The sequence below is a fragment of the Camponotus vicinus genome, unplaced genomic scaffold, assembly GCF_025532165.1.
Source record: "Camponotus vicinus isolate PSW18456_S1 unplaced genomic scaffold, iyCamVici1.0 SCAF_6, whole genome shotgun sequence".
Classification (NCBI taxonomy): domain Eukaryota; kingdom Metazoa; phylum Arthropoda; class Insecta; order Hymenoptera; family Formicidae; genus Camponotus; species Camponotus vicinus.
Window position 1 is genome coordinate 4,327,211 of NW_028141978.1, and position 13,766 is coordinate 4,340,976.

Below are 13,766 nucleotides of genomic sequence, written 5' to 3' on the forward strand. Positions count from 1 at the left end.
GTTTTCAATTAATGTTTGGCTGGAAGTTTCGTGTGCTTTCAAATCAATGGCGGTAAATTAAATTTTATTTGTAAGCTGAATGACATAATACAAGTGAATATATATGCATATCTTTTTTATTGAACTTTTGCATTTAAAAATATAACTATTAGAAAATATCTTGACAACTTATCGCCCTCTTTACTTTGTGAATACTAATTAATTTAGCTTATCATAATTTATTAAAAACACTTCATACTTTAGATATACTTTAAATTTCTCTCTTTGAGACCCTCTTAATTAATTTTCTCGAGTGCTCGCCGAGAAAATGATCGGAGAGAAGGCTTTCTTCAAAAGTAATCGGAATGGGATCGCGAATCGAAAAACTTTTAACAAGTACATCAAAAAGTAATATTCCCATCGGACTAAGTTTTAAACGACCGATGCTGCCGTTACATCAAGAGCCACACTTGGTGTGGCCGCAAAAACTCCGATGGTTACTCAATTCCAACGGTATTCCATTTCGACATCGAATCGATCCGGATTCACGGCGCAAGTCTCCAAGTCTCCTCCCCGAGGCTGCGTTTCTACTTACGAGAAAAATACGGAGAGACCCGCGGCTGTGATCGTCAGAGCAGCCTGATGGTTCGCCAGCCGTTGAAATCCGTCCGGACGGCGTCCCGATGGCCGGATCGCATCCCGACGACCAGAGGAATCCGCGTCAAGGCGCCGGCATTCCTCTCCGATTGGGACGCGTCACGTCATCTCGGGCCGACGTCCCTCCTCTCTTTATCGCCGGCTGGTCCTCAGAGGAAGTGCATCGGAGATTTCGCTTTTCTCCGGCTTCAGCCGGATATTCTGACGGAAAAACGACGCGTGGCAAGACGTACCGGACGCGCTTTCTTCTGCGGATCGCGTATACGCGTAGATATGTGTGCGTGATACCGGCTGCTGCTGCCGGCGGATGAATGCGACGAGCCTTGAATGGAAAGAACGGAGGCTGTGTGCGTGTGTGTATATGTGGAAGAGAGCTCCGATGTACTTGGATCTTCCGAGGCGATCCTTCCGTCCGCAGGAGACACGCGTGAATCTTCGATCGTCTCTGAAATCTCGACGATTTATTATTCGAGGCACTGGCGTCGATAACGATGACAATCCTCGACGAACAATCCTCTCGAATTCATCGACCTTTCCCCGCGGGGGCGGTGACCATTCCGATCATCTGGTCAAGCTGGACGTTGAAAATGCCTCGTTCCTGGAGGCCGATCGCCGGTCGCCAAGTCGAAAGGATATGCCAATACCCGTTTTACGCGCACCTCCACATCAGCAGCCGGCACGTTCTCCGGACCGTGACAACGTTCGCCGGATAACGATTTTACCCTTTGGTAGAACACGTTCGCCAAATCGCCAACTGATATGTACGCATACGAAAAGACGCCGCGAGACGATTTGAGAGCCACGTTTCGGAGCTCGAGTTGTTCGGGACGAAAATACTACGTCGTGTCGGCGTCTCGCTCCGAACTGCCGCCAGACGCCAGACGAAGTCTTCGACTAGGGGGCCGTTCGAGAACCAAGAGGGGAGCGAGAAAGAGAGAGAGAGAGAAAGAGAGAGATAGAGAGAGAAAGAGAGAGAGAAGTGGTCGATTGGTCAACTTATGTGGCCCCGACGGGAAGGGTGATACCTCCGGGACCCTAGGGGCATTGGGGAACACATGGGAACTCGTGAGGGAATAACATCTGCACCGAGCAGATCGAAGAGAAGGAGGCGATGATTTTGTTGTGTGGCAAATAAATAGGGCTTATATTTGCGTGTCCTTTACAAGGCGACGAATCGAGGACAATAATTGATGCGAAATTATATTAAAATGTAACTTTTAATGCATCTTTCAGAATAATCCGATAACGAGATAAAATATATAGAAAACTGGAAAATTTCTTTTTCTGACAAAATCCGATTTGAGATAGAATTGACAATAATGAAAATTTAAAAAAATTAAATCCAGGAAGAATAATAATCATTCTTTGTATTCTTTTTTTGAAATGATAAATAAAAGCCCTCGTTACAATTTTGAACAATTTGAGATTAAAAATTTGTAAAAATTAATTATTTTTTAACATAGTTAAAATAGTTATTTTTATGTAATTTATAATTATACGTTGAAAGTTTTAGTTTAAAATTTAATATAATTTTTTATGTTGGAACTTTTAATTATTTAAAAAAAATTTATAAATTATGAAGATTAAGGTTAATAATATTTTTTAAATTATATTATAAATATTGGATCTATATTAAGATTAATTAATGATATTAAGATTAATTATTAGTTTATTTCTAGAGTCACTACATAACATATTCTTCAATTAACATAGAATGTTGAAAACCCCTATAATAATTTTGCAAAAAATTTTTGTGAATCTTGATATTTTGCCATTTTAAATTTGCATTTATCAGATTTGTATTGAGCGATTTAAAACTTTTGAATAAACAATCGACAAAACAATGATTTAAAAGTTTTAAATAAAAATATTAGACTCATAAATCTCCATCCAATCTAATTTATTTTCTCGCAATAAATCAACAAAAAATTTAATCACGAAAACTTCATTAATCTTAATCTTCGCAAGAGATTTCTTTTAAGGATTGAAGTTTAATAATATATTTAATCTTAAATGACGTCAAATTTTTTCAAGGCACGTGCTGTAGTATAAAGTACGTAGAAATAATTTCTTTAACTTCAAATTTCTCAAAATTATAATATAGCATTTTGCTGACTTTAGTAGAATTTAGTATTTAAAAAAATTACGAGAAATGACTACTCTCTCTCTCTCTCTCTCTCTCTCTCTCTCTCTCTCTCTCTCTCTCTCTCTCTCTCTCTCTCTCTCTTACCTCAATTAAAAACAAGTTATTTTTTTAATTATGATACAGTTACATATAACTATATAATAAATATAATAAATATATTAAAATCTTTTTTATATTTTTGATCGTTTTTATATTTTCCTCTAATATGTAATTGCATAATATTTTTATGGACAAGTTATATGAGAGATATATACATTTGGAATCAATATATTTATTTATTTTCATTTATAATTCTCACATTTTCCGTTTCATCAAAGCAATTTTTATGAGATATTGCTATGACTGAACGATGAAAGAGATTCTTTGAGTTGCTATCTGCCAGAACCGGATGCAATAATTAACCGAAACACGTTCCCAGAACTCTTCTTTCTCACAAACAGTCAGAACTTCTTTCCTCGAAAACCCCGAATTATAACGGAATGATTTTGATCTTAATTAAGAAATAGTCTCATTTTAATATGTTAATACCTTAATCTATTACATACATTATTTTATGTATGCAAAACTTAAAAAAGGGAAAGATTAAATAAAAAATAGTCATACAAAATTATGAAGACAAAGAATTATATTTTTAAAAAGCAACAGTCTCGGATGATCTGGAGAAATAAATTTTAATTCCGTTAGAAAGTAACCAAAGATTAATATTAGGCATCTTCTAAATCACTCGTTGAGAGAATTCGGGATGGAATTTCAGTGGCTTGCCGGAATTTCCTCGTTAGAATTACCGGAGCGCCAGCAGGAAGTCGAAGTGTAATTAACTCTCCGATCGCATCGAAAAATTCGCACGTGGCGTAGGCGAAATCAGCTCGAAGATATCTATAGACATCGAGAATACACGGGAAGAATTATGAGTTACAGCGCGAGAGTAAAAGGATATTCCGACACAGCCTACACGCAGCGATCACAACGTATACAATCCCAAGCGAACTTTCTCAGCTGCGAACTTAAAGGACGAGCCGTCATCTTTCGAGCGGCCGAACGGACGATTTTGATCAATCAAAAGTATTCGACGCTGCTAAAGTTCTCAATCAGTTTTAGAAGAATCTCTGTTATTTAAAGCAACGAAAATACTATTGTCGAATTTTTATAGCATGGAATTCCATAATAAAATGTATATTTCTTTTCTAAAAAGTGAGGCCAATCTTCACTTTCAAAATTAATTATTAAAAAGAAATTAGAGCAGAACTTTCTGTTAGGAACTTATTTAGCTCTATAAAATTATCTTAAATCATCCCAGAATTTTAAAAAATTGCAATTTGTACATAATAAAGAACGTTGCAAAATTAGCTCCTCCGATTTGCTTTAAATGACAAAATTCTTTCTAAAATCTATTGGAAACTCTACAATACTTCAGGGGAAAAGAAAGAAGAAATATATACATCCAAAATTCTAATTAAATAATTTTATTTATAATTTGAAAATATAAGAGCCTAATTTTTTATAGAGATCTCGAATTTAGATCATCAAATTGAGATTATCGAACGAAAAGTGAGTGTTCGATCGAATGACAAAACGAATTTACACCAACAGAATGCACGCGATTAATCTCTTGCTATGGAATTACAATAAAAGACAGCTATGATCGTTTATCCAAAGTAATCGATTCTTATACGGTTAGATGCAGCTTTAATAACAACGAACCTCGAATCTCGAGTCTCTTTTAACAAGGATACTTTCACTTGTTGATCGTGATTTAGAAGAATACTCTCACAAACGCTCGCGTTTAAGCTTTTTAGCTTTACAAGATAATGAAACGTATCTTATGATCTAAAATAAACGGAACAAATCATGATTAGTGAATCAAAACGTAAATAAAAGCGCGTAAATTTATGTTAACTTATCGACCTATTGGAAAAATTAAAACGTGAAGGTTTCATATTTAATATCTATTATATATTTTTGTAAAAATTGGCAATATTTATATAATTTTTATCGATCCACATTTTATGAACCGATTGAGGACAAAAACTTACAAGAGCGAAGAATGTCCTTCGATAATTCTCTTGCTAAAATCTTTGACCTGTTTTTCAATTTCGAGCGAATGAGCAAATTAGCGATCGGTGTCGAATAAACAAACTCGACGATTTCTTTTTTCGAGTACTCTCGGTTGAGTAATAAACGAGCGAGTACATCTAATGGCGGATTGAACGAAAGAGAGCGGGCTCGCGAAATGTAGGTTACATATGCATCAACGGAGAATGAGATTAAAATGATGAAATCGAAACATATACGACAATCTAGGTGATAAAAATCTATCAATTTGTGCCACGACATTGTAAATAAAAAAAGTTTTTTGAGAGTACGACCTCGCGATTGTGCAGCAACTTATGATAATAGATAAGAACTATACACAATACATAAATAAGATAAAATAAACTTTTTTAATATGGACGAGACATTAATTATCCGCTCCCATTATCTATAATTAGATATGGGCGGATGTTGAAATTAGTGAGCTAGATATATTGTATAATATCTAACACGCACAAACACATACATATACAAAGCTTATTTCGTTCGTATTCTAATATAACAAGCAATATAAGAAGAAACATGTACTGTTGCATGAGATACAAGAATCCATTAAAGTTATATTGAGAAAGATGATATATATATATATATATATATATATATATATATATATATATAATTAAATATATATATATATATATAATTAAATTAATATAATTAAATAATTAAATTCATTATTAATTATAACATATTATTTATTAGATTTATATGATTTATTTTTATTAATTATTATGTATAATTTTGAAAATGATTATTAATTATTAGTGAAAAATGTGCAGTGACAGAAAAACGGAATGCCGACTATTATATTTATTTATTTGTCGTATAGAAGCCGCTTATTCTTGCGCATTTGCGTGTCGGATTGCCAATCGCGCGGCCCATCATTGAAGAAAAATGACAGGATATATCCTTAAGTAAGGCCTTCTCAACGAAAGGAACAATAGACCTCGTCGTCCACGAGCAAAGCCCGCAACTGGGACACGGCTGTCACGATCATCATTATGGACAATAATTGTTTCAAGGGATTTCCTCGATACACTCGCACCGCCGGATATATCCGCTTTGACACTAGCTACCTATATAGAGTGTTTAGTGAAATGCAACAATCTTCCTTTCGATCTCTTTAGATTTTCGATATTGTAAACATTTTATGTTGAATAAATTTATCTTATAAAATTATATATTAAATATATTTTATAAATGTAAATTCTTTGAGAGAATAAAAAATTGCACTGCACAAAGTTTACATTGAATCGCTAGAAGAATAAAATCAACTATCACAAAAATAAATTTTTTAAAAGATTATCATTGAAAAAAATAATTGTTTATTTTCTTTAATTTATTTTTCGATAAATATGTTTTTTTGAAAATTTATACGAAACTTTTCGAACACTGTATATTGTTGTAATACAAGAAGATTAACGCATCTCGCTATATACCCGTGGTAAAATAATAATTAGCGCAATGATAAATTACATCAAGTTATCATAGTGCAAAGATGGGAGATAATGCTTATATATTTAGTAATATGTTGAAAATTGTGGCGGTTAAATATTTGAACTCGTATCTAATCTTAACCCATGTTAATCTGTATGTGTTTGTGTTTTACTTTGCAATATCAGACGTTATATATCATAAAACTGTCCACTTATTGTTAGACGAAACAAACCCGTAATCATCGTAAACTTTTATAGCAGTACATACTGCTCCAACTATTACATTACTTTTAACCTTAATATACATATGTAGCGGAGAAATAAAATATTTTCTCGTATTTAAATTACTACACTTGAATATGTGGCTGTTGCTCGATAATTTACGATGACGTCTTCACTAGCGCAATTAGATAAGCAGATTGGAAGTTTAACGGGGTCTCCGACAAGAATAAATTCTGCAATTTTCCCTCGCTATATCGAGGCGGTTTTGTATTGCAGAACTGTTAACGAGCAGTGTGCAGGATATGTAATTACTCGCGCTCGACTGTTATACGATCGTCCAGACGATCCCGCTCGTCGACGATGCCGTAATCGATCTGAGAAAGATACCATGATATGCAAGGAGTCGCGAGGGAACCGCTGGTACAATGGCTGTTACGAGCGATCGAGAACTCGCAAAAGCTGAATCGCAAAAAAAGAAAAAAAGTTTGGGTTATTAAGAAATTAGGTCATCTTTTCCCACCGATGTTTATGTAAACCTTTGTGTACAGTTTTAACACACAGTTGATCACTTTGTTACATTTATGTTTCTTATTTTACAATCAGCACGCATATCTTTTATAAAAACGTACAGAAAAAGGAAAAAAATTAAAGATAAAAAAAATTTTTTTAATTTTAATATTTTTAAAAAAAGGTTAAAAAATTTTAATATTTTTTTTGTAAATTTTATACATATATATATTATATATAATATACATATATATATTATATAATTAATTATTTATATATATTTATTTTAACAAATATATATTATGCATATTATATATTATTTATTTTATGTATTGTGATTCCTTGTTTCGTTAAAAAAATATCTTCAATTAAATTATATAAAATAAAATTAGGAAACATCTTGGTTTATGCGTTGCAATGTGTCCATGTCACGTGTCATGCATTTTTACAGGTCTCTTCTTTCGCTTTTTCTTTCATATAATCGATATACGCGGCAGGAATATCACAATGCGAGATGCAACGATAGAACTATGCTTTATGGAGCGCGCTTTATGCAAGTTGGAACGCCGATGAAATTTGCAATACGCGACACATATCGACGATAACGCGTGCAAAAGCGATATCGCGCGCAAAGAGAAGCGATATCGCTCCGCTTCGAATCATACGCGAATCTCGCGTATATGCATGTTGTATTTCAAATATATCGACACATTGTTTTTTCTATTGTGTGTGGAGTGGAATAAATGTAAATAAATATCAATAGCTTTCGCCTGTGAATTTTTCAATTTATCCGAGTTTTTCCCGCGAATAAAGTGCATTTATAATTCCGACTGTTCCTTTAGCAAAATAAAATGAGTTTAGATTATATCGATTGACTTTTTTACACAAAGAGCATCGAACGTAACGCAATTAATAAAGAAATAGTACAATACTATATGCAAATGGGCGAGAACTAGTTATCGAGAAGATGCAAACGAGTCACAGTTTTTTTCATTTCATTCGTTCGCGCGAATTGCATTTATCAAATGAACGATACAAAGGAACGAGTATCGTTTCGTCACAAGAACCGCGATTACATGAAGAATGGATTTTCTCACGTTTCGCGAGTTTAATCTCGCGCCAATAATGTGATATTAATAAGTGACATTAAAAGAAATGTGTAATCGATGTGTAATCGATCTCGTAATCGATCTTTTCAATTATAGTTACACAAAATGGGGAAAAGAAATTATCTAATTTCGCTACAAACAGCGATGATAAAAGCGTAATCGTTCTTGTAGTCGGTTTCTTCAATTATCTATAGTTACAAGATCGAGAAAAAATTATCTAATTTCGCTACGAAAAGCGACGAGGAAGATATCTAATTATGATAAATAGAAAAAAAGGAATTTGGAAAGCAAGAGAGAAATATCGATAAATTTTGTAATCGTTCTAAAATTTGGAAACTAGAGCATTTATAATATCACAGACTAATTTTTTCGAGTTTATTTTCCTTAAATTGGCCGTAGAAAACACAACAAAATTCATCAATAATTTAAAATATGTTATATATGTTGTAGAAAGTTTTCTTTTAACATTTCGTTTCAAAAGATTCTTGCAAGTCAGACAAACAATACGACAAGAGGCGAAGCATGAATGATACGGGATTCGATACTTTATTAGATTCTGTATTTTACACGAGGAAAGCTTTCTCAGAATGTGAGTTTGCACATTTTTTTTTTCAAAGATTTACAGCGTGACGTAAATTTTATCCGCGATGATTACGCGGCGATTAAATAATGGATCGTGACGCGGAAGTTTAATTAAGAATACAATGGACGCCAAGAAGCTCAAGTAGCGTGTGCGCGACGTCGAGACGCGCGTAAAAGTAGAGGATGCTTTTCCGCTTTCATGTAAGAGAAACGAAAGTCCCGCGACGTCATAAATTAACGATTTAAGGGTTGAATGAATTAACTAATCTCGCATCTGTACTATTGCGCGAAACTATTGTATGAACAACGCGTCGCGTCACAAGAGAATAGAATTCTCTCGACGTAATTTTACGATCGGCAAGGACGATAATATCCTTGGCTAGGTAATAATGTATCTCACCATATAAGTATATCACAGTATAACGTTTAGGAACATCCAACACCTGTCAAGCTATCGCATTTTTTTATCACACAAAAAAGACACATCATGTTTATTTATCGCGTCCTTCATTTTCTACGCGCGAATGTATATTTTTATCTATGCGCAATATTATAAAGTGTGTAGTATCTCTTATATGTATATTTTGGAGAGAAATTATTATTATATAAATTATTATATATACTATTATATAAATTAATTAGACATGTAAAGTGTCTTAAATATTTGCTCATTGGATTTTTATAATTTTCACGTTTCTCCTATAAATGTTTGTTTAAAAGTCTAATTTTAATAAAATTATATCTCGATAAAGCAATTCTTATATATATGAATTTGCATCGCGAAAATAGTAATGTAATAATTATATCATCTTGTGCGGTTAATAATTTGCAAGAATTACCATATATTTTATATAATTAACATTGGTTACATGAATACTATTATATCTATATAGCTAAAAAAACATCATAAAAATTAGATCTACATAAAAAACCCGTAAATAAAACATAAAAAAAAGATACGATATTTAAATCCTTAATGATCAGATAAGAGGGAGTTATTTGTGTGAAATAAAAATTGAAGGCTCGAATGTGAGAGAGAATTTGATGTACTCGTTAAAATTAAAAATCACTTAAGATACACACAGATATGTACGAAAGATCATTTATCTTGGACTTATACACATTATTCTGCCAACGGTCACTTAAAATGTCATTTTTAATCCTCGATTGTGTTTCGAATTCCGAGATCCTTTTACAAGAGTAGAAGTCATGTAGAAATAGCGGCACATTTGTATTGTAATTGCTAAACAACAACTACCGTTTAAGCCGCGGCCTAGAACGATTATTTATGAGATCGCTCGGCTCGGCAGAAATTGATTCTGATTTATAGATCTCTCCGCGATCTAGTTCCACAACATTTTCATCGTCCAGCTAATCGTCCGTCATTACCGTTAATACTGCCCGTTCGCCATTAATCGTGCAATTTTGCGCGACCTGTCGATTATGCTGGATTGCACCTCCGTTTCTCCGCGCAAATCAATAGCAAAAGCACCGATTTTCGTCTCGATTTGCGAAAAATTCTACCTCACGACGTTCTCTTTTGCGTTCTTCTTATTCAGTGCATTCAAGAGTGAAAGAGAGAGAGAGAGAGAACAATATCGTCGACAGAATTTCTTCTGCATGATTCACAAGTACTCGGAAAAAATAGCAGATATATTAAATTGACAAAACAACTGTCAAAGCGATTCGAATCGGCCTCGGAGTTATCGATACTTTGTTGTCGTTATTTAGAATGTGATGTCATCTCACGAACATCATTAAGTCTTCCTCACATGCATCTCTGATGGATATCCGCGGATAGATTATATCTACGTAATACACGGCGCTCTCGACGCGTCCTTGCGAAATTCCTTGCGAAGAGAATCTTTAACGAAGCGAGCTTTATTAATACATTCATTGTGTATTCAAGCAAAGTTTGAAGTACGATGCACAATTGCGTGTAACGCAATGATGAGCAAATCTCTTTTTTTAACAACATTGCACAGGAATATTAGAAACACATACGCGCACAATATATCATTTTATTATAATCTTATATAAAAATATTATAATAAAAAATATTATAAATTATTATATAAAATATTAAACATGATTTTTTAAATGTTTTACTGCTAACGTAAATTAAAAATGCCAATTTATAATAAATGGAATACTGGCAAGAATAATATAATTTCTATGTATTTCTTTAAAAAACAGTGATAAATAAGTTCAAATTAAAAAATATTGATTTATATACTTTAATAAGCGATATCTTATATGAGATATTAAAAGATATGAAAAATAAATAAATACTTAACAATATTGCGAGCGATATATCGCCGTCGCATTAAGGAGTTATATTTTTTATCAAATCAAATACAGATAAAAGGATAAGAACGACATTTTCCTTGATTGACCAATTCTCTGATCAATGTCTGATTGACGGAAACGAATGATTCATATTGTGCAATATCGAGATTGCACAAACATCTAACAAATCTTTACTCTTAATCATTTACGCTGCTTTAGTTTAGATATATATCTACAATGATCCTGCAAAAATTAAAAAATGTGATTCTATTTATCGAATATATAATCTTTTCGATATCTCATAATTTAATGCTTAATTAACACAATCAACTTAATTTAATTAATACAATTGACTCGATGCACATCGAAGATCATCCGCATAAAAATAATATAATGGCTAAATCTACCGAACGAATTCTATGTCCGACATAAAACACAAACGATGTGATCAGACATCATTATCGAAAGGGAAGAGTAAAACGCGGATAATCGGCAGTTTTAAGCAAAAAGTTAGACAATTTTCGAAAGCGCGAATCTTCCGCTTCTCGCGAAAGTTCAACCTCGAACGGCTGCTATCTCGAGCGCTGCATTTCTTTCTTTCTCGATAGCTTAGAAAACGGGATAGAAACTACTGTGAGAAATTATCTCGGCGGTCACAGGCTCTAAAGCATGGCGGAGATAGCGAACCGTCCGACGACGGCGCACGCGGCGAAAGTAATTCAATTTCTAATCGACCGCATGCTCCGGTTGCATCCCGAGCGCATTCTGCGCGCTTCCGGATGGACGGTAAGAAACGGTGCAAAAACTGTGAACCGCGAATCTTGCGTAACCGGAATCTTCCGTCGGGAAATAAATCGTATCACGTAGCAATTGGAAATTGGATAAAACTCTGCGAAAGAGATTCACGAACAAGTATAAATGTGAATTAAATTTAATTAAATAAATCTAATCAAAATTTAATTCACTTATAATTTGCAATCTTTTCCATTTTATTTTATCTTATTCGTTTTTATCATTAATTTTCAGAAGATATTTAATTATTAATTCTCCAATTGATAAATCAAAATCCCGTCGAGTGACCTAAAAATTACGCGGCCGAAATGAGATCTTATAAGTCGCGCGTTATAACGCGTGTTCTTATCACAGAGCTGCACTCTGTGCCATAAATTCGTGGGATACTGTCAGCGTGTATGGAGAGAGGCGTTATCCTTTCTACGCTCGTCGTGAATCACCGACATTAACGACAGGTCGACCGTAATCTGGTTCTCTTCGCGCCTCGTTTCCCCATCGCGCGACCGCTCTTGCCTCATTTATCGTCTCTACGCGTGCGAATGGAAAATAAATTATTTAAAACGCATTATTCTACCTATGGAAAACTCACCGGCGTAATTAATGGCGGCTAGCCGGCGTATGTTGCCGGTCGTTTCGCTGAATTATATCGCCACGTTATACGCGTCGTTTAATCAAGTAATTGCAATTAACGAAAAATCGGTGGATCAACGAGTGATTAAAATGGAATTAATTAAAATACTCCAGACAGATAGCAAAGCTTTTTTTTTTTTCTTTTTTTCTATCCCTCCAGCGTTCCCATCTCAAAACAAAGCGTGATTTCAGAGACGAAAAATTAAATTTTCTTTTAATTAAATTTCTCATACATGTCTATTTTTGTATGTCTTTATTTCGTTGAGTGTTTAATTATAACATATGTTAACTCGTTGTAAATCGTCCAAGTCGCGGATTTTCCAGAATCCCAGAGCGAGACGTTAAACGGTGAAGCTGAGTGACATATGTCATCCACACACGCCGGTGCCTCAAGGTTAATTACAAGCGAGTTTTGCCTCGGTAGAATTTTAATAGAAATCTCCCTCTGTCTCTCTTCACGCACAACAGTCACACTACATTTATTGCGTAATAAATATTCCAATGAGATTTAGCCAATAAAATCTCTTTAACGTCGACGATGCGATGCTGCTGGCAAAATTATCGCATTATATATCGGCATTATATATGTGTGTGTGTGCATACAAATGACGCTGTTTTTGTATTTGGAATTCCTGGCGTTGCGATGCAAAGGTCACATGGAAAATACTAATATTGGTATGCATTTGCGCGATTAATCATTAGACTGGTTGGTATTTCACCCGATGTTCCTGAATAAGTTAAGAATCGCGATAAAGACTACACATTTACCGTTACAATTAATCACAAAGGCCGGTTTGTCGATGACGCGGATCAAAATAATAACGGAAAAAACCGATGTCTGTCATAATTTCGTAATATAACTGTTCATTCTTCGCGCGAAAAAAGACATATGTTTTTATACATCTTTTAAGTATTATATAAATATCCCGGATATTAATGAGGCATTTCGTCTGCGTTTACACGAATGAAAGATAACACGCTCCTCCGTCGTCTTTCTTGCTTCCGTCTGCATTCCGCGAATTCCTCGATTCACCGGAAGACGTGTTTGTAATGAAAACAAGATTCCTAATTAAAGATTCTTTACAAAAAGAACTATTATATATTACATAAGCGTTACATATTATATAAACGAACAAGAATTAATTTCATGATTGAGTCTTTCGAGATCGAGCACTTGAAAGTAGAATTGCTGAACGATTGTCAAAAAAAGAAATAGTTTTTTTTATTAAATCTCGTATCTTTTGAAGGAGAAATAAACTATTTAAATTATTGAGAAATATAAGAAATACATACTTATATATCTAAATTTAAATTTCAAGAGTGAAA

General features: G+C 33.9%; 1 protein-coding gene across 4 annotated transcripts in view; it reads right to left on the bottom strand.

Moving 5' to 3' along the window:
• Nucleotides 1-13,766, bottom strand: part of LOC145973369 (uncharacterized) — a 45,050-nt gene that overhangs the window by 18,664 nt on the left and 12,620 nt on the right. Inside the window, exon 1 of one of the 4 annotated variants that reach the window (XM_083102680.1) lies at nucleotides 575-1,513. The exons of the other annotated variants lie outside the window; for them this stretch is intronic. The gene's annotated coding sequence lies outside the window, so the exon portion shown is untranslated. Of the gene's footprint in view, nucleotides 1-574; nucleotides 1,514-13,766 lie in introns of those variants that run through there. 4 annotated transcript variants of the gene reach the window in all.